At 42.8% G+C, this 24,511-nt stretch overlaps 1 protein-coding gene and 1 non-coding gene across 14 annotated transcripts in view; one reads left to right on the forward strand and one right to left on the reverse strand.

Moving 5' to 3' along the window:
* Positions 1–24,511, reverse strand: part of NEK11 (NIMA related kinase 11) — a 274,120-nt gene that overhangs the window by 8,082 nt on the left and 241,527 nt on the right. The gene's annotated exons all lie outside the window — the stretch shown is intronic.
* LOC139185298 (U6 spliceosomal RNA) lies at positions 13,736–13,842 on the forward strand. Its single transcript, XR_011568917.1, has one exon. It is a non-coding gene; the product is annotated as a U6 spliceosomal RNA (small nuclear RNA).

The raw sequence follows: 24,511 nt of genomic DNA on the forward strand, positions 1-24,511 counted from the left end.
ACTCAGCCTTCTTCACAGTCCAACTCTCACATCCATACATGACCACAGGAAAAACCATAGCCTTGACCTTTGTTGGCAAAGTAATGTCTCTGCTTTTCAATATGCTCTCTAGTTGGTCATAAGGTTTCTTCCAAGGAGTAAGCATCTTTTAATTTCATGGCTGCAGTCACCATCTGCAGTGATTTTGGAGCCCCCAAAAATAAAGTCTGACACTGTTTCCACTGTTTCCCCATCTATTTCCCATGAAGTGATGGGACCAGATGCCATGATCTTCATTTTCTGAATATTGAGCTTTAAGCCAACTTTTTCACTCTCCTCTTTCACTTTCATCAAGAGGCTTTTAGTTCCTCTTCACTTTCTGCCTTAAGGGTGGTGTCATCTGCATATCTGAGGTTATTGATATTTCTCCCGGCAATCTTGATTCCAGTTCGTGTCTCTTCCAGTCCAGCGTTTCTCATGATGTCCTCTGCATATAAGTTAAATAAACAGGGTGACAATATACAGCCTTGATGAAGGGATCCTAAATATCATCTTAGTCCAGATGCTTCACTTGCTTACTCATGCAAAGAGTTGTCTCATTGGAAAAGACTCTGATGCTGTGAGGGATTGGGGGCAAGAGGAGAAGGGGATGACAGAGGATGAGATGGCTGGATGGCATCACTGACTCGATGGACATGAATCTGAGTGAACTCCGGGAGTTGGTGATGGACAGGGAGGCCTGGCGTGCTGCGATTCATGGGGTCGTAAAGAGTTGGACACGACTGAGCGACTGAACTGAACTGAACTGAAATATCATCTTAGTCCAGATGCTTTGCTTGCAGGCGGGTGCTCTTTGGGTGGATCACCATCCTGCTGAGACAGTGGCAGACTCGGGGAGTTGCACGAAGCCTCCCATGGTTCTAAAGAAGCTCCAGCTGCCTGGAGAACCCCCCAGTATGTATTTGGTTGATTTTCCAGCCGAAAGTGTCTTTCAGGGGAGCACTATGCTTACTCTCTCTCCTGTCTCCTCCAGCCCTGTTTCTCATCCTCCAAACTTCTTCACTAGCCTCTTCTCATGTTTAATTATTATTTGTAAACAATATATTTATCACATCTATCTACTTTCCCATCAACTACTGGTTGCTCTGTGTGCCCTCTCTTTCTCCCAGGGCTGTAAAGAAAAGGACTATGTCAATGCAGTTCTTTAGTGTTAGTCCCTCAGTCGTGTCCGACTCTTTGCAACCCCATGGACTGTAGACCGCCAGGCTCCACTGTCTATGGGATTCTCCAGGCAAGAATACTGGAGTGGGTTGCCATTCCTTCTCCAGGGGAATCTTCCCAATGCAGGGATAGAACCCTAGTCTCCAGCACTGAAGGCAGATTCTTTACCAACTTACCTGAGCCACCAGAAAATCAGTTCAAGGATGGCACACAAAAATGTGCTCACATTCTAAATATTATTTAAGTTGGAAGCAATCTCAAACTTACAGAAGAGTTACAGGTGTAGTTCAAAGAACCCTTTTTTGGACTCTAGCCTTTTTGCCGACCTGATGTTCCTTTCTCCTGTATTTTGTGTGTATTCTTTACAAATAAAGACTGTGTGTGTATTCCTTACAAATAAAGACACTCTCTTACATAACCACAGGCCAACAATAAAAATCACAAAATTACCACTGATACATTACTGTCATCTAATTCTCCAGTCCACTTAAGTTTCCCCAGTTGTCCAAGTTCACTTCATTCAGTTGCTCAGTCGTGTCTGATTCCCCAGGGACTGCAGCACGCCAGGCTTCCCTGTCCATCACCAACTCCCAGAGCTTGCTCAAACTCATGTCCATCAAGTTGGTGATGCCTCATCCTCTGTCATCTACCTCTCCTCCTGCCTTCAATCTTTCCCAGCAACAGGGTCTTTTCCAATGAGTCAGTTCTTCACATCAGGTGGCCAAAGTACTGAAGTTTCAGCTTCAGGATCAGTCCTTCTAATGAATATTCAGGACTTATTCCTTTAGGATGGACTGGTTTGATCTCCTTGCAGTGCAAGGGACACTCAAGAGTCTTCTCCAACACCACAGTTCAAAAGTATCAATTCTTCAGTGCTCAGCTTTCTTTATGATCCAACTCTCACATCCATACATGACTACTGGAAAAACCATAGCCTTTACTAGACGGACCTTTGTCAGCAAAGTAATGTCTCTGCTTTTTAATATGCTGTCTAGAAAAGCTGATCACAGCTTTTCTTCCAAGGAGTTAGCGTCTTTTAATTTCATGGCTGCAGTCACCATCTGAAGTGATTTTGGAGCCCAGGAAAATAAAGTCTCTCACTGTTTCCATTTTTTCCCCATCTATTTGCCATGAAGTGTTGGGACCAGATGCCAGGATCTTTGCTTTCTGAATGTTGAGTTTTAAGGCAACTTTTTCACTCTCCTCTTTCACTTTCATCAAGAGGCTTTTTAGTTCCTCTTCACTTTCTGCCTTAAGGGTGCTGTCATCTGCATATCTGAGATTATCAATATTTCTCCCGGCAATTTTGATTCCAGCTTGTGCTTCATACAGCCTGGCATTTCACAAGATGTACTCTGCATATAAGTTAAATAAGCAGGGTGATAATATACGGACTCAACGTACTCCTTTCCCAATTTGGAACTAGTCCATTGTTCCTTGTCCGGGACTAACTATTGCCTCTTGACCTGCATATAGATTTCTCAGGAGGCAGGTAAGGTGGTCTGGTATTCCCATCTCTTTATGAATTTTCCAGTTTGTTGTGATCTACATGGTCAAAGGCTTTGGCATAGTCAATAAAGCAGAAGTAGATGTTTTTCTGGAACTCTCTTGCTTTTTCCATGATCCACTGGATGTTGGAAATTTGATCTCTGGTTCCTCTGCCTTTTCTAAACCCAACTTGCACATCTGAAAGTTCTCAGTTCATATACTGTTGAAGCCTGACTTGGAGAATTTTGAGCATTACTTTGCTAGCATGTGAGATGAGTGCAATTGTGTGGTAGTTTGAACATCCTTGGCATTGCCTTTCTTTGGGATTGGAATGAAAACTGACTTTTCCAGTCATGTGGCCACTGCTGAGTTTTCCAAATTTGCTGGCATATTGAGTGCAGCACTTTCACAGCATCATCTTTCGCGATTTGAAATAGCTCAGCTGGAATTCCATCACCTCCACTAACTGTTTGGAGTGATGCTTCCTAAGGTCCATTTGACTTTGCATTCCAAGATGTCTGTCTCTAGATGAGTGATCACACGATCGTGATTCTCTGGTTCATGAAGATCTTTTTTGTGTAGTTGTTCTATGTATTCTTGCCACCTCTTCTTAATATCTTTTGCTTCTGTTAGGTCCATACCGTTTCTGTCCTTTATTGTGCCCATCTTTGCATGAAATGGTCCCTTGGTATCTGTAAATTTCTTGAGGAAATCTCAAGTCTTTCCTATTCTATTGTTTTCTTCTATTTCTTTGCATTGACCTCTGAGGAAGGCTTTCTAATCTCTCCTTGCTATTCTTTGGAACTCTGCATTCAGTTGGGTATATCTTTCCTTTTCTCCTTAGCCTTTAGCTTCTTTTCTTGTCTCAGCTATCTGTAAGGCCTCCTCAGACAACCATTTTGCATTTTTGCATTTCTCTTTCTTGGGGATAGTCTTGATTACTGCCTCCTGTACAATCACGAACCTCTGTCCATAGTTCTTCAGGCACTCTGTCTATCAGATCTTATCCCTTGAATGTGTTTGTCACTTCTACTGTATAATCATAAGGGATTTGATATAGGTCATACCTGAATTGTCTAGTGGTTTTCCCTACTTTCTTCAATTTAAGTCTGAATTTGGCATAAAGAGTAGTTTTGAGTATTTCCTATTTTATTTTCATCCCTATTTCAAGTGGATTGGCTTTATCATCTTTGGATAAAAATGACCTCATATTTATTTGAGTGGAAAGGAAGGAAACTTATTCTTTAAAAAAAAAAAATTCTATGTGGTAGTGGCTGTGTCTGTTTCATACATTCACACTGGGGCATCCAGAGAGTGCTGAGAGCCAGCCTGCTCCACCAGGAGGCCTTGGTGAAGGATGGAGGGGGTGAGCAGCGGAGGCTGCTCTGCAGCTATCACTCTCTGCCATGGGAGTGAAATAAGGCAGAGAGCAGCATCCAGGGGATTTTTGCCTCTGTTCTGAACAGTATTTTTAGCTTAACAGCAGAAAATATTTGACACCATCCCCTTCCTAGAAAGACCACGGGCAATTTCTCTTCAGGGAGAAGGAATGAGTTTCCACCGGTTCTGCTACATCATCAGGTTTCCAAACTCCCGTAGCCCTGTCCTGTCTCTCAGCTCTAACAGGAAAGTCTCCCTCTTGCCTAGCACTGATTTGGTTTGCAAACTATTTCTCTCCCAGTAGAAATCCCCCAATAATGGCTACATTCACATTTCCTGTTTCCAGATTAATTAGCCTCTTAAGGAATGTGAAACTGAAAGCAAAGGACTTTTGTGTCTTTTCTGGTCTGCTCCCTTACCTGGCTTGGGGCCCGCTGGGGATACAAGGCCTTTCTGAGTCATCTTTGACCTAGCGTTGTCCAGCCACAAAACTGTCCCAATGTTACTCATTCAGCACATTTTTAATGAGCACCTCGTGCTTGCCAAGTTCTAAGATGCAGCCATAAGTCCATGACCTCACAGAACTCATACTTTAGTGGGAAAATGACAAATATAAAACAAATAAAGAAATAAAGTAATTTCAGATTTCTGCCTTTTGCTGCAAATGAAATAAAGAGGGAAACAGAAGAGTGAGAGCATGGCTGCCTAGAAGAGGGCTTGAATCCCCCAGCAAGGAGGAGGCAGAAAAGGTGCTTCTAGGGGGGCTGTGACCACCAGGCCCTGTCAGCTGAACCAGCTCCCGCATCTTCCTGACAGACCTTCAGGTGAGGAAGCAAGGCCCACCTCTAACGTTTGTGGAGATGTAGCAAGAAGACCGATGGAGGCCCACACGCGTCAAAATATTTATAAGTTGTGAACCAAGCTCATGAAGTGTTAAATAAAATATGACCTACCTTCTTACCCTGACAAATTAACTTCATAGAGACCTAGAAGGCCAGCTTCAGTATTCTCAGACTTCTGAGGTCTGCACTGGAACACGGCAGAGCTGGGTGAGCCAACCCCAACCCTCATCCCTAGATGAACACCCTGCCCCTGCCCCCCTCCCTCCCTAGCCTAGCTCCAGCTCCTAGTGTGAGGGGTCTCTGCACTCATGCCTGACACCTCAGCCCCTATATCCAAGAGCCACTGATGCCTCTGCAGACGGCCAGCCACCCTGTGACTTAGGGTGGTGCAAACTGGTAGCACAGACCACCCATGGGGAGGAAGGCCTAAGGCAGAGGCCCACAGATTCTAGAAATGAACTTAGGTCATTTGGGCAGAGAATTGCAGGGACCCAAGTGACCAGGGCACAGTCTAGAAGAGGAGACCCAGGCTCTGAGGATGCCAATCCCCTTGGCCTGATGGGCTACTGGGAGAATGACCAGAGGGGCACCCTCAACAGGCAGGCCCAGTGCTGGCCTTTTTGCCTGAGGCCTAGGGATGAGACTAGGAGGGAGGCTGCCTTTGTCAATGTGATTAAGGAAAGCCTCTCTGGGGGGAAGTGGTAGGAATAGCATTTGAATGGAGACTTGGATGGCCAGGTTCACTGGGGAGCAGGGCATTCCCAACTGAGGGAAGAGGTGGCCAGGCAGGTTAAGCTCTGCATGGAAGGAAAGCAGACTAGGGTGACAAAGGCCTAACAGAGCAGCAGAATGACAGGCAGTGAGGGCAGACGCTCAGGCAGGGCAGAGAGCTTGGAGGATGAGGAAGGGATCCTGCCTTTACCTGTATGCAGTGGGACCTTTGAAGGGCCGACAGGATCTGAACCTTGTTATAACCAGATCACTCTGGTCCTGTGTGAAGTGAGTGAATCACAGGGAGCCACTGTCAAGGGCAAATCAAGAGATTTGAGCACCATGCAAAAGGCTTCAGTGCCCTTGATATAAAGATCCTTGTGACTAGTTCTTCCCCAAATTTTAGTGCCAAGAAAACTCTCCTACTAAGCTGGTTCTTGTTGACTCAGAGGGTTTCTCCTCTTGTCCAGGCCACCTGGAAGCTCAGAGCTGAGTTTGTTAGGGGAAGCACGCTGATTGAAACTGCCCACCCTGGCCAGGCACCATAGTAACCATTTGTATGAGTTGTTTTACCACAGGAGGTTCTGGTAAGGAACAGGGAACCAATAAGCCTCCACCAACCAGAAGAGCTCGAGAAAGGTCAAAAGGAGACACCACTTGTCCAACCACCTCCCAGAATCCTTCTCTCTGGCATCCATCTTGGCTGAGTAAGGTGTGCACCACCAGGAAGAACTCTGAGTCAGAATGATTGGCTAAAGACAACCCCATGGGATGGGGTTGGGATGGGAAACTAATGGGGGTGGGAAACTAATCCCATCACCATAAAACCCAAGACTGCAAGCCATGTAACAGAGCGGTCCTCCTGGGTTCCCATACCCTACTGCTTTCCATCCGGGTGCCCTTTCCCAATAAAATCTCTTGCTTTGTCAGCACATGTGTCTCCTCGGACAATTCATTTCCAAGTGTTAGACAAGAGCCCAGTTTCGGGCCCTGGAAGGGGTCCCCCTTCCTGCAACAAGTTGATACTTATTTGCAGGGTAAACTGTTCAATTTATCATCTGGCATCCAATCTCATTTTTTTTTTTTTTTGCCATTCCATGCCTCATACAGAACTTCCCTGCCCCCCTGGGGATGGAACCCATGCCCCCTGCATTGAAAGCATGGAGTCTTAACCGCTGGACCACCAGGAAAGTCCTCTAATCTCAATTTTATACATCACTTCCCATATATGCTTTTACAAACTTTTCTCAAAACACCAAAAAGTTGTAAAAAGTCTCAAAACACCAAAAAGCAATACTAGTTAGAAATGTAAGAAGTTGGGACGCAAGACACTGGTACCTGACCAGTAGTTCCTTTGGCAACGTGTACACCGGAAGTTGTTTGTGTGTTTTGTTTTTGATTGCTTGGTGTATTGTAATTGAGGGGCAGATAGCAAGGAGCTTTTAAATGTCTGTTAACCTTTGATACTAAAAAATTGTAGCAACTTGTTGACATTCAGTTTCTAATCTTTACAAACAAATGAATGCCATGGCTTTTCACGACCCTCCTAACATTACTACAAGGATGTCATAAAACATTTTAAGATATACAAAATAGTGTAAAATATAATACAGTGAACAAGCATATCCAACTCCCTGTTTATGGATTCAAGTATTAGCAAATGCAGCTGAAGCTCTGAATTCTCTCGCTAATTATAATCCCTTCCCAATCACCAGAGGTAACCACTATTCTGAATCTGGTGTTTTATCATACACAAGCATTTTAAAAATGCTTTTATTACATATGTAAGTATGTATCCCTCAGAAATAAGTAGCACTGTTCTGTGTGTTTTTACACTTTCAGTAAGTGGTGTCATACTTGGGTTTTTCTTGCCTTTTTTTGCTAAAATTGTCAATATTTACCCCCTTTGCTGCTGGAGCATGCTGATTTTCTGCTTGTGCCAGTCCATAACTACTCTGAATTTGTTATCCTGATGAAGTACATTTCTGGTCGTTTCTACCACCCCCACCCCGTCACTACCACTTTCACTAACAAAGCTGCTGGGAACATTTGTGAAAACCCTTTTTGGATTGTTTTTACTTCAAACTACAATGTATATGTATATGTGTGTGTGTGTGTGTGTGTGTGTGTGTGGAAAACCAAGCCTTTCAGAGACTGTTCCTACATAATGTAATTATTTTCAGAATGACTTACCATCATTCACATCCTATCTTTCATAATGGATCCAAGATGGATATTTGATAAGAAAATACAATCTAGAGAGGGGTAGAATTACAGAACTTTTAAAAAGTCCTGCAAAGTAACAAGGAGTCATCTAATCAGATGCCTTCATTTTATAGGTGAGGAAAGTGACTCCGGGATGGGGGAGGGGCCTCCCCAGTGGTGAGCACTGAGCTTCAAGAATGGACTCTATACCGGCCTCCGCAAAGATGGACATACATGTGAGATAAACATAAAATAAACAAATCTTCAGTAGACAAGGCGCCATGAGATGTGGACCACTTGGTGAAGTCCTTCCTGGCTGAATTATGACTGTGCTTCTCTTGGTCAATTCAAACCACTTTCTTAATTTTTCAAAAGTCAGTTTCATCCTAGCTTTGCTGGAGTCAAAGGAGAGAGCAGGAGATTAAACAGATTTTCTAATCAAACACAAGAATAATTGGATTTGCAAAGGAAAATGAAAAGAAATCACAAGGGAAAAGAAATTAGAACATAAATATGTTTGGGAGAATTCCTCAGAACAAGAGTGAGTTGTTATAGTGGGAAACTACAGGTTTCCTTGGAGAAGAATGAATTTTAAAGCTGCCTTTCATTTGATTAGATTCTGTAAGAACTCTCTCCTTGACTAAACTTTAGTTAGGCTTCTCTGTGTCCATCTTCTGCTCAAGGAGGCCTCGTCCTCGGCTGCAGTCTCTGTCCCACTGGGCCCAGTTTAGCAAGGATTCCCATGCCCTTCATACCTAAGCAATTCCCCTTAGTAATCTTCTGTCCACTGACTTCCTTCCTGCTCACTGGCTACACATCCCCAGCCGTCCCTGTTGTACTCAAGCAGAGGTCAGTCTCTCTCCCTTATCGCAGTAGTCTTGAGTAAAGTCTTCCTCGCCTGTTTGATTTCTGTCTGGTGCAATTTTTCTGAGACAGATTCACATCTCAGTGCCAGAAAGTCACTGGGTCCAGGGCAAAAACTGCCCATAATGAGAAGGGCTGTGTCTTGGTTAACCTGAGACAGACTCAGTGCCTGCCTGACATAGAAGCACAGTCACCAGTGGTGCCCATTCCATTGTCAAAAGGGTCCTGGTTTGGATAATAAATTATATGGTCACCCACACGTGATGTGAAATTTACTGGCTAAATTGTCATTGAGGACCTTAATGACAAGAGGACCTACTGGACTTCAAAATGGTGCTATAGCAACTACAAAGGACAAAAGAGAGCAGACTCTTTAGATGAGAACATCTCCTTTTAGTCCTGACTCCCCCTCCACCCCTCCCCCACTCCAAGACATACATAGTTACATTTGATTTGTATCATTTTATGTCCCCAATTAAAATGGTTCTCCATGAATAAAACATGATTTTCATCACTTTGTAGCTCAACATGTTCACTCGTCGGCTTTATTGTACCTCTCACTTGATGACTACAGATTGGTTTATCACAGTATATTTACCATCAACAAGACATGCATTCCAGAGAGGGAAGGAGGGAGGAGATGAGCCCAGGAAAGCCAATGTGCCACAGGCCTGAGGAAAAACAGCTGAGATCAGGGAATCACACCTCATTCTCTGCTGAGTACCAGTAAAGGACTGAAACGACTTTGCAAAACAGTAACTGAAGCTGACACCTGCTCTTGACAGGTGGGGGCAGACCAAGATTGCCCTGTGCTTTCACCTGCTGTGGAAAGGGATAGGCGGGAGGGATTCCCCTACAGCCTCCCGCCAGGAAACACTGGGTTTCTTGTCTTCTGCCCTAACCCCAAAGGGGGAGACCCTCCATTAACGTGAGGTTTGTGAGTAATTTTGAGCAATGGCTTTTATAGTTACTTTCACTTATTTGAAACTATCTGCAAGAGGCCCTTATCTTGCAGTGTGCCCCCAGGTCCGATGGGATGGCTGCAGACTCTGTCAGCAAGATCTCAGGCTCTGGCTTTAAGATACAGATGGGCTGGGGGGCGGAGGGAAAGGATCGAATTAGGATAATCTCCAAATTTCTTGCTACTGGGAAAGTCAAAGATTCTATCCTCAGCTAGGTTTGATAGCCCCTGTTTTATAGGCAGGAAGATTTGAAAGAAGAGAGAGCAAGGCCACTGAGGGGGACTGGTGCCTCTTGACTTCAGCACTCCGTGTGTGACCCGCAGGAGGAGATGGCAAATTTAGAAAGAGGAACCAAGGCTGTCAGAAGGGTACTTTATCCTGGAAGCAGGATCCCGCCTGCAGCATCACCCCTCACTGGAGCTGGTTGGAAACACAGGCTTTCAGGACCCACACAGACCTACCGGATCAGATTTTTCATTTCAGAAGACTCCAAGTGATTCATGTGCGCTTTAGAGTCTGAGAACACAGGCTGGAGCTGTGGATTACATTTTGAATAGGAGGACTCCATAAAGCATTTCAAACTATGATGAAGTTTTGAAGAAAATTCTGATGTTTTTATGGGATCAGGCCAGCTTTCCAAGCTCCGAGGCATCATTTCCCATACCATACCCTCTACAGAATTACGGAACTTAAATTTCTTACAATATGAGTTTAAATCTGATAAGAGTAATGCTTCCATTGATGGGAGTCTTCATCAATTTCAGGCCGACTCTGTCTTTCTCATCTCTTCTCTCTCTCCTTCTCCCTAAATCTCTGACATGCAGCTTTACATTAGTAATAATCTTGGATTCATAACACACTCTCAGCATCGTGTTTGTCTTAAGAGGAGGACGCCAGCCTTGTCTGGGTTGGAGACTAGAAACTATAGTCTGGTAGTTTGCTTGCCCATGTTTGCCTGACTCCTAATTCTGCATCGGCTAGAAGCCCCTCTGCTTAAATAAGCAGGAAACCTCTTTCCCTTCAATTTGGGAAATATTGTATTCCAGTTTTATCTTACTGATGATCTAAGAAGTAACAAGAAAGCATAAACCTATGTTAATAGTTTTCCCACCTTTTCTTTGTATCTGGGACAGATATTGCAGAAATCATTTGGTATGAAATGAAGTTTCGATTAGTTCTAAAATATACTAGACGTGTATAATCGGTAGTCTTGGGAAGAAACAGGAAAAATTAAATTGCAGGTTTTAGTTGAACTATGTGAAACTGCCAGTTTTACAGGTTAAAAAAGTCAAATATTGGCAATTTCATTTATTCAACCTAGTTAGGATGTTTCAATTAAGATTTTCTTGACATAAGAAATATTAAGAGGTTTGACAGTGCTTTTTGTGGAGGCTGAGTTGTCTCTTAAAATTTTTTTTTAATTAATTAATTTATTTTTGGCTGTGCTGAGTTTCTTTGCTGCTTGGGCTTTTCTCTAGTTGCAGCAAGTGGGTCCTACCCTCTAGCTGCAACGCTTGGGCTTCTCATTGCGGTGGCTTCTCTTGTTGCAGAGCACGGGTTCTAGAGTGAGTGGACTCAGCAGTTGCAGTTCCTGGGCTCTAGAGCACAGACTCAATAGTTGTGGCACATGGGTTTAGTTGCTCTGAGGCATGTAGGATCTTCTTGGATTAGGGATTGAACTCGTGTCTCCTGCTTTGGCTGGTGGATTCTTTACCACTGAGCCACCACAGAAGCCCTGAGTGGTTTCTTTTATTTGGGGATATTTTTTGGAAGTTGGGGCAAATGCTTTGAAGGCTAGACCACCATCTTTCTATTCTAAGCAGGCAGGGGAACATGGGCTGTGGGAAGGTTAAGTTTGGTTACAGATTTAGGATGAATGTATGTGTCCTTGAAGGAGGCTTATAACCTTCTGAATCTGTGAAATATATAAATGGTGACACAGAAATATAGATAGTTGACACACAAACTAGAGTAAGTTTCTTTTCTGCTTTCTTTCTACAGTCAGGTATACTTAATACTTGAACTCTGATAGGAGTAAGAAAAGAAAAATTCCCCCTTCCGTATGTCAGCATCACTCTTTAGTTGGAATGAGAGGAGTGAAGTCAAAGTGAAGGGTAAGAATCTCTTCCCTTTCTTGGTTAATGGTCACAGTCACACCGTAGGCCTGCTGTATTCCATGGCATGGTGGGCATAATTCTATGATAGGCCAAACTGCATCATGTTCTAATTATGTATTCAAATGTGCTGGTCCAAGGGTCACACTTTGACTTGAAGGTAGGGAGTGCATGCTAAGTTCCTTCAACTGTGTGACTCTTTGTGACCCTATGGACCACAGCCTGTCAGGCTCCTCTGTCTCTAGGCAAAACTGGAGTGGGGTGCCATTTTCTTCTCCAGGGGATCTCCCCAGCCCACTGTCTCTTGCATCTCCTACATTGGCAGGCAGGTTCTCTACCACTAGCGCCACCTGGGAAGCCCTGACTCGAAGGTAGAGACCATGTCTTAATTGTGATGACGTGTCCAGTGTCTTCAAGGCAGCTTGGCAGACAGTAGGTGTCAGTAACTGCTATATGGCAAAATTTAAAATTTGTAGAACAAATGATGGCTTTTAGTAACTAATTACATTAACAAAAGTTGAAAATATTACATTAAAAATCTTTGTGGATTATGGAAACTAATTTGTCAATAAATATCAAGGGCCACATCCTATGAGCCAATAATTATAACAAAATATTATACCCTATGAACCAGTAATTACATTTATCTTCAGAAAGGCTTTGAAATTCAAAAACAGCATTAGGTAAAAAAAAAAAAATGTTACATACAAGTTGGAAAATTATGTACAAGTTGGAAAAACTGAAAACAAAAATCCAAGAGTAGGAAAATATTTTTTTGGAATATTTAATAACATTGGAAAATGCTCAAGGAAGGAAGGGGAGAAAAATCATGACACACATCCTGCTTTTGTTTTAAACTTAAAAAAAAACCCTTTAAACTTAGCATCACATTACAAAGATGTCCCAAGTATTAAAAATTCTGCCAAAGCAGTGTTTGTAATGGCTATAGAATTCCATTGGATATAAATACAATAAGTTATGAATTGTGTTTTATAAATGTACACAAGTTTCCCTGGTGGCTTAGCAGTAAAGAATCCACCTGCAATGCAGGAGATGGAAGAGATGCAGGTTTGATCCCTGGGTCAAGAAGATTCCCTGGAGGAGGGCATGGCAACCCACTCCAGTATTCTTGCCTGGAGAATCCCATGCACAGAGGAGCCTGGCGGGCTACAGTCCATGGGGTCACAGAGTCAGACATGACTGAAGGGAATTAGCACGTGCACACACACTAAAATCACACACAGATGGGGTGATATGCATATTGTCTGGCACCTTCTTTTCTCAGCTAACAACATTATCTAGAGAGCTCACCACAGAAGCACATGCAAAACTTCCTCAATTCGTTTTTTGTGCTGGGATAGCATTCCATTGCAGAGACGTGCACTGATTTTTTCAAAACAACTTGTATTGATACTTTCAACTATTTCTAGCCTTTTGCTATTAAATAGTCCTGTGACAGACACTTTTGACATATATTTCTGTGCATTTATGCAATTATATCCATGGGATAAATTCTGATACTGCTAGATCAAAGATTCTTTTTAAGAACTCCAATAGACATTGGCAAATTGCGCTCCAAACTTACACCAATGAATGCTGTCTTGAACACTGCATAAGGTCACTTCTTCATTTAAAATGAAATAATGGATGGGATACATTTGCATGCGTGTATTTGAAGCAGAGTTCATGAGCTCCAGTAATGCACAGCGCCATGAGAACTGAATCTCCCTCCTTTCTCCCCACATCCTTCCCACTCTGCCTTCCCTCCTTCTTGCCTTTTTTTTCTTCCTTCCTTCCTTCTCCTTCTCTCCTTTCCCTCCATCTTTCTTCCTTTCTTCCCTCCTTCCTGCCCCTCCTTTCTTCCTTCCCACCTTGTTACGGGAGGAGAGACATGTGGGAAATTAGAGTGAAGGTCATGTTCCAGTTAGAGCATTAGAAGAGAACAGGGAATAGGCTTAGCTGGAGCAAGGTTCTCCCTCTGGCAGGACAGATGCTGAAACTGGACCCATACAGAGGAGGTCAGCGTGGCCCCTGTCTGAGGACGATATACAATTCTGTGAAGTATTCCATATGTCACAGTAGCTGTGATGTGATGATGTGCTCACTAACTTTATTGTGGTGTGCTGGGCTAAGTCACTTCAGTTGTGTCCGACTCTTTGTGACCAAATGGACAGTAGCCTGCCAGGCTCCTGTGTCCATAGGATTCTCCAGGCAAGGACTGCCATTTCCTGCTCCAGGGATTTTCCTGACCCAGGGATCGAACCCGTGTCTCTTACATCTCCTGCACTGGCAGGCAGGTTCTTTACCACTTCACCACCTGGGAAGCCTAATCTTATTGTGGTAATTGTGTCAAATCATGATGTACAAACCATCACACTGTACATGTTAAAAGATGAACTGAGGCATATTAAAAAATTTAAGAGTTTATTGAGCAAAAATAGATTTGAATGGAGTGGTGTTAAATCACAAGTGGTGAGGGCCCTCCACTGATGGGATCTCAGCGAGAGACTCTCTAGAGAAAAGGTGAAAACAAAGTGAGGAAATGATTGATGATTGGCTTCAGCCTCAAGCCTGATGGGTGGTTTGTGCTCAGCTGTCCTTGAGTTTCAATTTCATAACCTTGAGGCATATACAAATTTAGATTTTGGCTTGCTGATGTCGGCCGCAATAACATTAGAGACACACTGAACTCATGACCTACCAGTTTAATTAACCTAGTGTACACCTTAACCTTAACAACATCGTATGTCAAATGTATCTTGAGAAAACAGGAATGAAACTTGGAAGCAGACTGTTATGGGGAATACAGTACATAGAAATAAATCTGCAGTATGGGCATGTGTCTCATTTTCCTGGGCACAGAAAGGATTCAGGGAGGATCCTTGTTAAGATGCAGATTCTGATTCTGCACGTCTAGGGTGAGGCCTGAGGTTCTGCATTTCTAGTGGGCTTGCAGGTGACACTTATGTGACTGGTCTGGGATCACACTTTGAGGAAAAGCACTTAGTTGACAAAGCCTCCTGCCAGAAATCAGTGGGGAGTGGGTAAGCATTACTGTTGCAGTCAGGAATGCCCCTGCAAGTGTTACAAGGTGACAAAGAGATGGCAGGCTCAGCCGGTCACTGCTACTTCATCCACCAGCTCCAGTCGGGCCCACCGCAGCAAGGGGACCAGACAAATGCTGCATGAAACCTATGCTTACTTCCCCCACTCCTACAGGAACCCTTACCTTTAAATCAGATCATATTCTATTTGCTTCATCTCCAGAAGTCAGTAATAACTTCTGTCACACAGAGTCCTTCAGTATTTCCTTGATTTGAGGAATTAAACCCTGGTGTCACTGACTCTGTCCAGGGTTTAAGACTGCCTTTGGTTCAGTCTGCCCATAGTCTGCAGCTGGAGGGACAGGGGCCCTGCCTGTTCCTTTCCTTATGAGATGAGATGAACACAGTAGAACTACTGCCCGAAGGCCCAGAATTAACATGTGGCCTTACAGCACTGCGACTTCCCCTGGATTGGGCTACTTGCAAGCTTCTCTGCAACCTCCCCATATTCCACCAAGATATTTTCTGAAGTGTTAAATTTGGCAAAGCTAAGGGTGCTAATCTATGTTTAGGAACCAGGATACTGCTATATTTAAGTCTTCCTGTGTGATTGTTTCCTTGCCATCAATCCTTGTAAATCAAGAGGAGTTTAAATGCTAACTTCAAAAATTCACAAGCTGCAGTTGACAGGAACATTTTTCACCTCCCTGATCCAAGCAGACAATGCGTGATGCTGGAGGGCTAGCTGTTACCTCTCTCAGCTTCTGCTCAAGGATAGGGAGCCCAGATGATACCTGAGAACACACACACACACACACACACACACACACACACTATACAGACAAGAGCTCTGGTTTGAAGCCTTAGGGGAACTAGCTAAAGCTTGCTCTCCTTTTCAAAACATAATCAAGAGGACAAGACTCGAACAAGCACAGGTCTTAAGAACTTTGTCACCTGAGGAAGCTGTTCAATGTATCCTCTGTGTTTGTTTATACTCAGAAAAGTATTTGCATCTAAGAAATAGGTTCTGTGTGAGTGAATGGTATATTCTTCTAAAGCCTGGTGGATACTCAGGGTCAGCTTTCTGAGTAATAGACACAAATTAAGGATCCATGAGAAAAACTTCTAATATGCTTGTATTCACTTTAAATTTTGCTCTAATTAAAGATCGTTAAAATATATGATGGTTAGCAATTAGGTTGTTTTTATGCTTGATTCATGATTTCATTTGCATTAAAAAGTTTTGAATAGAAAATCAGAGAGGCATAATGTTTCTTTCCTTTTTCAAGAAATTAGGATGGATAAACTCTATGTTTATAACAAACGATTATCTACCTGGTGTACAAAAGAAAACAGACAACTCTTTGAGAGTTATCTTTACATATAAACACATCAAAAGCCATACAGATCTTTATGCATTTATATGGATGATTTAAACGAAATATGAAATGGGAGCTTAGATAAAGGCTTGTTTCAGGACCATTGAATATCAAGACTCTTTTCCACCAAGGATGCTGAAGGAACTGCTCAGGTTTCATGGAGGAACAAGAAGTGCATAACCCTGGTCTGTTCCAAGGACACCTTTGTCATGGGTGTGCTGGCAGGCTGCACCAGTTCCAAAACTATTACCTCTGTTTCAAACCCACTCTTCCCTACTTGCTTTGGGATGCTGAGCCCATGTCTCTGCTGACCATATTTTCCCTTTGTCAGCAGCTTTCTACTAGGCTCGCTACACCAGAAGGGGGTGCCAGAGGGAGCCAGATGAGCGGGAGAACTTCCCTCCCATTCCTGTGAATGTCTGGCTGACCCACTCCCCACCAGCAGCTGGTGAATTCACTTCTGGTTTCTCCGACCTGTCCAACTTTCCTGTAAACCCTCAGAGACCCCAGCGCAAGAAGCTGGCATCCTCTTTATCTGCAACCTGGGTACCACACTACGGGGCCCCTCTGCAAGCTCAGAGCCATTAGCATGAGTGACCCAGCAGTCCCCTCCTGAATGTCTGAGTCTCTGTGCCCAGGGCCCCTCCTCCAGGCTTCTGAGTTTTCATATCCCAATCTCTCCCTCCTACTCTTCTGACCTTGGTGCCAACCATTTCCTGCACTTGCTACTCTGAGATATTCCAGTATCCCCTCTGTCTTCTTGGCTCCCTAATACATGGTTAACAACTCAGTATTACACTCCCTCCACTAGAACAACTGGTGTGTGCCTTCTCCCAACAGGCCCTGCTTATGGACAAGCTGGTGGAGAGGCTGGGCAGGGGTCCTTCCCAAGATGTGTTCTCTGAACACAGAAGATGTCCTTAGGTGATCTGTTGTGTGATTTGATATTAAATCAGCTGTAGGTCAAGCTACCTGGCCCTTACCAAGGCATCAGACATGAGCACAAGAAAAAGTTGTTCTGTGATCTTCCACCTCCATCCACTGCTACCCACGTTCTAACAGGAAATGGGAATGAATAGGCTGTGAGGTGGTAATTACAGAATTCTACAACTTCCTCAGTGTACACACACTCACAAGCAGGTTTACACACTCATGACATACACCCACACACCACACCATACACACTTTTTCACCATTTCTTCAGCGAGAAATTAAAGCAATGAGAGGGATTTCCAGAGAGAAATCTGGAGAGCCACAACCAGGACACCAGGCGTGGTTTGCTGTTTTAGTTGCCAAGTCATGTCCAACTCTTTATGGCCCCAAGGACTGTAGCCAGCCAGGCTCCTCTGTTCATGCGGTTAGATGAAGAGAATTCTATGTTGTTAGCAGAATAAATGCCAGCAATGCTGGGGTTGCAGTTGACATTTATTTCCCTATACAGTGGACTGAAAAGTAAATGCACCTTGATTTGAAATACTTTTAAATGAGTGGGAAAATTCCCAGTAATTCATTTACTTTTAGGAAACTCATAATGCTAAAGTACTGCTTGTTCAGATGCCAACCCAGGAGGCAACACTCTAACCGGAACAAACGCTCCTGTTTTTGCAGAAGGCAGTCGTGTGCTGCACGAGTCTTGCTCAGGCAAGTTCCCAAGAACCTTTTGTTCGTGCTGCTTGAATACAGCAAGATTGCACACACGGAAACACTGTGTGAAGGATGTCAGGTGTGTTGCTTTGTCTACAACAGTGAGGACTGGAAATAGCTCCTGAATCTTGTCTATTTCTCCTGCCTCTCATTTTTTGTCTTCCTATTTGAACCATCTTGGAACAGGCACGCGTGAGCACCATAGGGGTCCTGAGACTATTGGCTGAATCACCTTTGCCCCTAGTCGAGGTTGGAAGGGATCAACTAGAGTTTATGGTGCTTGTTACAGATGTAGAAGCTACAGTTATAGGCTGAGTTGGCTGAACATTCATTTGAAAAATATTCAGTGTCTTCTAGAGAGACAGTGGCAGGCTATGAGCAGATTCTTCAGAGGAAGGATCCCTGCAGCCCATACCTGCCCGGATCCCACACTACCCGGAAGTCGCCTGGATCAGTCCTCAGGATCCCTGGATTCTAGGTCTGCTCTGTCCACAGGCTGAGGCTTAGAGGACATTCCTGTCATCTGCAGAGTGAGCTCAAAGCTATACTGCATGTCGTCCAGACTAAATGTCAACAAGTTACAGAGATGCTACATTGTCTTGATGGCATGAAAACCATTTCAGTTTTCACAGTCTGGAGATGGCACATGCCCACACAGTCCATTCTGGTCAGCATCTAGTATTAGACACAGTGGCTGGACACAGGCATCAGTGTGGCAGGCAGTGCTGCTGACGTGGGGTTGGGGAGGAGACCCAGATGCTGGTCACAGACATGACTGCAATTAACCCTTCTCCTGAGTCCCAGGTCCTGGACCTAATTACCTCAGGTAATAACAGGCATTGTTATCCACATTCACAGATGATGAGGTTAAATCTCAAAGAGGCGAAGCTGTGGCTCAAGGTCATAGAGCTGTTTGAAGGCAAAAAGTCAGAGTTTATACCCAGGTCTCCTTCTCAGGGCAATCACAAAGCCCCGTCTGACTCCCTCTCTCCCCACTCAATTTTAGGCTTTAGGAGCCTTTTCTCAGGTGATTACAATTTTACAGGCAAAACTCATAACTCCTTGGGTGACAGAGACCTGGTTATAATATTATGACAGGTTAGTATTTTCCTAAGATTAACCAGCCAGTCCTTTAAAATAAAAAGTAAGTTTAAAGCCTCTCTGGTCTTTGTGGGCATCCATTGAATTGGCCAGTGGTTTACAACTGTTGCTGCGTCCTCCTCCTCTCCAGTACATCTGTCCCTGGACCTTACTGATTTATATGCACCAAACGTTTGCAAGAACTGTACTCTTCATGCTGGTCTCCAGTGTTCCTTCTAAGTGACAAACATCTGCCACCTTAGCACCTTCTTTAATACTTCTGTTTTTGCATGCATGCTCCTAAACAGGATTTACTCATCACTATTCAGCCAACAACTTGGAGCGCAACACTGGGCTTCTATGTGCTTGATCAAATTTAGGTCAAACGTCATAAGAAACAAATGAGAGTAGGCAACATTATCTTTCTCATTTTATGAAGCAGGAAATGGAGGCTCAGAAAACTCAGCAAGTCACTCAAAACTACAGAGCAGGTAAGTCACAGAGTTGATCTTGAAGTTCCAGCCAAATTTCCAGGGCTGACACAGTTCCCAACACATGTAAACACAGAGCTTGAGGAATCCCCAGAACTCCACTGTACACAGCAGAATTTGTGGAAGGAGGAAAATAGTTAACAGGGCTAGTGGTATTTCCTTCCCTCCGACCTTGGTGTAGGAAGAAGCTCTGTGGTCCTCAGGTTGTGGAGTTGGATGCAACGGCTGGGCTGTCAGTATTTACAGACATTCCGTCAGGGGTGCTGACAAGAGCAGCTTAAAGAAATGAAACATCATTTTCAAGCACAGTTTGGAAGATACAAACTGCTTGAGATGCCCCATTATGTTGTTACACAACTCCTGTATTTTCTGTATTCGTCATTTTTTTCCTGCACAGATATAGACTGTACTTCCTTCTACTGATGTGCCGAAGCAGCCAAGAAACATCCTGCTGTAGTTGACACTCTAAAGGTACAAATATGCCAGAGCCTCTGACATTGCTTTTTGCTTTGAAGTTTGAAAGAATGTGTGTCATATACAAAGTAAAAGTTAAAAATTAAAAACAATGAGATGCAAGAGATAAAAAACAATACAGTGTGTAGAATGTAATAGCAAGATGTTCATCAGTGAATTTGTCTATGAAATTTCCCCCCTTCTAGTCCTGAGAAGTCATCTTTGAGGCCTCACTGTCTCCTATGAACACCTTGCATCAAGCCTCACATGAAAGCCCTGCTCCTTACTGCAGCCCTACATGCTATCCAGAGAAAAGAGACCTCTGATTGTCTGAAAACTGACCTTAAAGCCCATTTTCCTTAAGTTTAATCACAGTCCACCCAAGGGATTATTATAGATGAGTGAGTGATCTTTCAGAGACTTGGGGACACCAGAAGGAAGAAACTCATTTATTTATGTCCCCATATTTCATTCATTCATCCACTCACTCATCCTTTTGTACTCATTGAATACCTAATCTTTGTGCCAAGGAATCAAAGCATCCTGTTTAAATCATCTATCTTTTTTCCATGGACAAATGCAATAAGGAAGTCTTACAAATGCAATAATCATATCTGCCTTTCAAAACACACCATTTCACCCTCACATTTCTCAACATGAGGGGTGTTTTTTTTATAATGCTGTTTAGGCTGTCTGGCAAAAACCTTCTAAGTTAATTTACTCACCACCTTCCACTTAGGCAGAAAATTGTGTCATACAAACACACGCACAAATTACAGAGCACTTGTCTTATACCCAAATAACCTAGTCTATGAAGAATCTTGGTATGATTTGAGAGGTATTGAAACCTCATTGTCTGGAAGCTGTGTTTAATGAGGACTCTTTCCTGGTCTTCCTTTCTTGTTTGATGGGGTCTCATAATAAGCATCATGGTGTCCATGCTTCTGATTGCAGGAGATCAATGTTAGCCTGTATCTCAACTAGGAAATGACTCTCTTATGAATTTTTAAAGTAATCCAAGTAGCAATTTCAGAGACTAACTTTGTGTTGCTTTGGTTTCCCCAAAAAAATTCAATTAGGAAAGAATGTATATACCAGTGAATTTTAAATGTTTTTCCCAATTCCATGGCAGGTAAAATATTCACAGAGACCAAGGGTCCTAATATTCCAGAAAGCTACAGGCCAAGCAAACAGCAAAAAGCATTCTGGAGGAATTAAGTAGCACCTAGCATTTTACAGAATGCATAGAAGAAGTATGAATTACAAAAACTAGACAATAGTGACTGAACTTAAGTTGAATCTTACCAATCATTAGGAGCTAATATAATTAAGTTTTACAAATTGTTAAAGGGTTCTGATGCAAAGAATAGGTCATCTCAGTTCAGAATAGAGTGGGACATGCCAAAGACCACCAGCAAAATATGTGCCATACAAGGAGGAGAAAAAGCTGGACCAGACTGGACAAGTCATGCTGCAGAAGGGTACCTGCCATGTCCTAGGGAAGGAGGTGGAAATTTGTTGTGCTCACTCTATCTTGTCCTCTGCACCCCTGCATTTAGCCATCAGATTTCTTCATTCATACTGTTCACATGCCAAAAAGTAAAGTTGATCACACTCCACAAATACTTGAGAGACCTTTAGACAGTTCTGTGTTAAGAAACACTCCACGCTTTAATATGTTAAGACTTTCTTGGCTATTACAGATACATAATATAATAAGGCTTATATGGAAAAGGCCTGAACACGGGCAAACCAACCCAGCAGAATCCCTTCCTGAAGTCTGAAGAGGCTCCACGTTGCGTTACTGTTGGGTGGCCTGCTTTTCTTAGAACATCTAAACTAGTAATTGTACTTCAACACTTCTTTATTAGTTGACCATAAAAATAGAAAGTCAAACACAGTTAATTAATGCATGGCAGTAGGGAAACACACTCATCAAATCAGCCAAGGGCATCCCTGTCATTTATTCCTCAGAGACTTCAAATCAAAATCTGTCTTCAGTTTTGCTCTTAACTCTTCTTCAAGGGTCACGTATTTTTAATTAAAAAAAAAAATGTAAGAAGGAAACATTTAATTCTAATTAAATCAACAGATAGTAAATATTCTCTAAGTACTTCTAGTCTTACTTTTAAATAGAGTTAAACCCCCTAGAAGACTATGTGGTCTAGTTCATCATAGACCATCACCAAAAGAAGCCACCTCTATGAACTTCCCATCTGCATTTCCTGCATAAAGATTGTTGAGGATGTGACATCCCTCCATATGCTCTATATGAAACTAAACACAAAAGCTCTGTTTCCCCTGAGGAATAAGTAACAGTCACATTCTTGCTAATGAGAACTAGTAACTATATCATGTCTCTCTGTTTTGACTTGGTTTCCTAGAAGCTCAGGACCACACTTCACACTCTGCCATAGCAACAACAGTCACACTTTGACTACCCCTCACTTCTCTCTGATCTTCATTTTCTATATATATTATTAGGTTTATTACATATTTCATTTAATGTAAAAATGAATTAAATAAACTTCTCTCAGGAATTAGAGGTAATCTCTGATCAGCACAACATGCTATGCATATGTGTCAACTGGTAGTCTGATTTTCAGATCCCTTTAACAGAGAATTAGAGAATAAATTTTTAAGTAAAATTTCAGTCTCTCAAAGACAAAGACTGTGTCTCATTTCACTCTTCACTCCACCATTCTCTGCAAATAGCAGGGGCTCCTGAAGGCAATAAGGACTAACACTGCTTATTGAGGGCTGGGTCCATATTTCTTAGAATTTGATATAAACCGGGACTGGAATTTGGCTCCAAAGTAGGAGTTGGAGGATTAGAAGATAAGTAGAGAAGGTTTTAATTTCCGTGGTAAGAAGTCCTCTGATCTCAGAGTTGGGGAGACTTGTGGAAATCTGGTGCATGATTACAAGTTGTCCTGAGGCTCCTGGATCAAGGGCCTGGTGGAGTGCCAGAGAGTCTGGCAGCACTGCAGCAGCAGGGGACAACCGTGGCCTAATGAAAAATTGTCCAAGACCAATGACTTGAACAAGAGACAAGGGAGACAGAGCCCTGTGCCTGGGCAGCAACCTATGCCTCTGTAAGCTGCCTTCTCTCACCTGCCCCGCTCTCCTCCAATCTCAACTGGTTCTCTGCTTTTCTCTGTGATGTACATCATAATTTCCTGGGATTGGAACACTGCTGTTGAAGATATATTAGAAAATAATCCTTTCCTCCCTCCTCTTGTGAGATGATGCAAAGGCAGAGGCACCCTGTCTTTTCTAAAATCTCTTTTGTTGGTTTCATTTCTGCCCTGATATTGATGAGAATGCACAGTTTGACAAGAGTAAGACAGGAATACATGAGCTCAGCTTCCTGCTTGTGCTGTCATCCATGCTGGGTCTGTAACTGAGCAGGGCTCCAAAGCCATGGCAAATCAGAACAGCAAAACAGAAGCTGAGAAGTCTCTGATGTGCTTGAGAAAATCTATTCCTATGTCCAGCATGATTAGTCTGTGGAGAGACCTGGTTGATGAGCTGAAAATATAACTGTACTTATAGATTAGAAGAATTAATATTAAAATACACTACCCAAGGCAATTTACAGATTCAATGCGATTCCTATTGCATTCCAATGGCATTTTTCATAGAACTAAAACAAATAATATAAACAATGTGTATGGAAACACAAAAGATCCCAAATAGGCAAAACTATCTTTAGAAAAAAAGGACAAAGCTACAGGTATCATACTCTCTGATTTCAAACTACACTACAAAGTTTCAGTAATCAAAACAGTATGGTATTGGCATGAAAACAAACACATTGATCAATGAAGTAGAATAGAGAGCCCAGAACCTATACTTAGGTGGTCAATTAATCTACAACAAACATGGCAAGAATACAGAATGGAGAAAAGACATCCTCTTCAGTAAACAGTGTTTGGAAAATGCAGTAGCTAAATTTAAAAGAATCAAACTGAACTGCATTCTCATACTATATAAAAAAATAAACTTCAAATGGATTAAAGACTTAAATGTGAGACCTGAAATCATAAAACTCAGTTTTTCTTTAACACTGATCTTAGCAATTGTTTTTTGGATTTGTGTCCTCAGGCAAGAGAAACAAAAGCAAAAATAGTCAAATGGGATAACCCCAAACCAAAAAGCTTTTGCACAGTGAAGGAAACTACCTACAAAATGAAAAGACATCTACTGAATGGAGAGAAGATATTTGCAAATCACATATACAATAAGGTTGAAAGTGAAAGTGTTAGTTGGTCAGTCATGTCCAACTATTTGTGACCCCATGAACTGAAGGCCACCAGGTTCTTCTGTCCATGGAATTTTTCAGGCAAGGATACTTGAGTGGGTAGGCATTCCTTTCAGGAGATCTTCCTGACCCAAGGACTGAACCCAGGTCTCCCATAGTACAGGCAGATTCTTTACCATCTGAGCCACCAGGGGAGCCCAAAGTGAAAGTGTCAGTCACTCAGTCTTGTCTAACTCTATGTGACCCCATGGACTGTAGTCTTTTAGTCTCCTATGTTCATGGAATTCTCCAGGCAAGAATACTGGAGTGTGTAGCCATTCCCTTCTCCAAGGGATCTTCTCAGCCCAGGGATCAAACCCAGGTCTCCTGCATTTCAGGCAGGTTCTTTAC

The sequence above is a fragment of the Bos indicus genome, chromosome 1 (genome assembly GCF_029378745.1).
Source record: "Bos indicus isolate NIAB-ARS_2022 breed Sahiwal x Tharparkar chromosome 1, NIAB-ARS_B.indTharparkar_mat_pri_1.0, whole genome shotgun sequence".
Classification (NCBI taxonomy): domain Eukaryota; kingdom Metazoa; phylum Chordata; class Mammalia; order Artiodactyla; family Bovidae; genus Bos; species Bos indicus.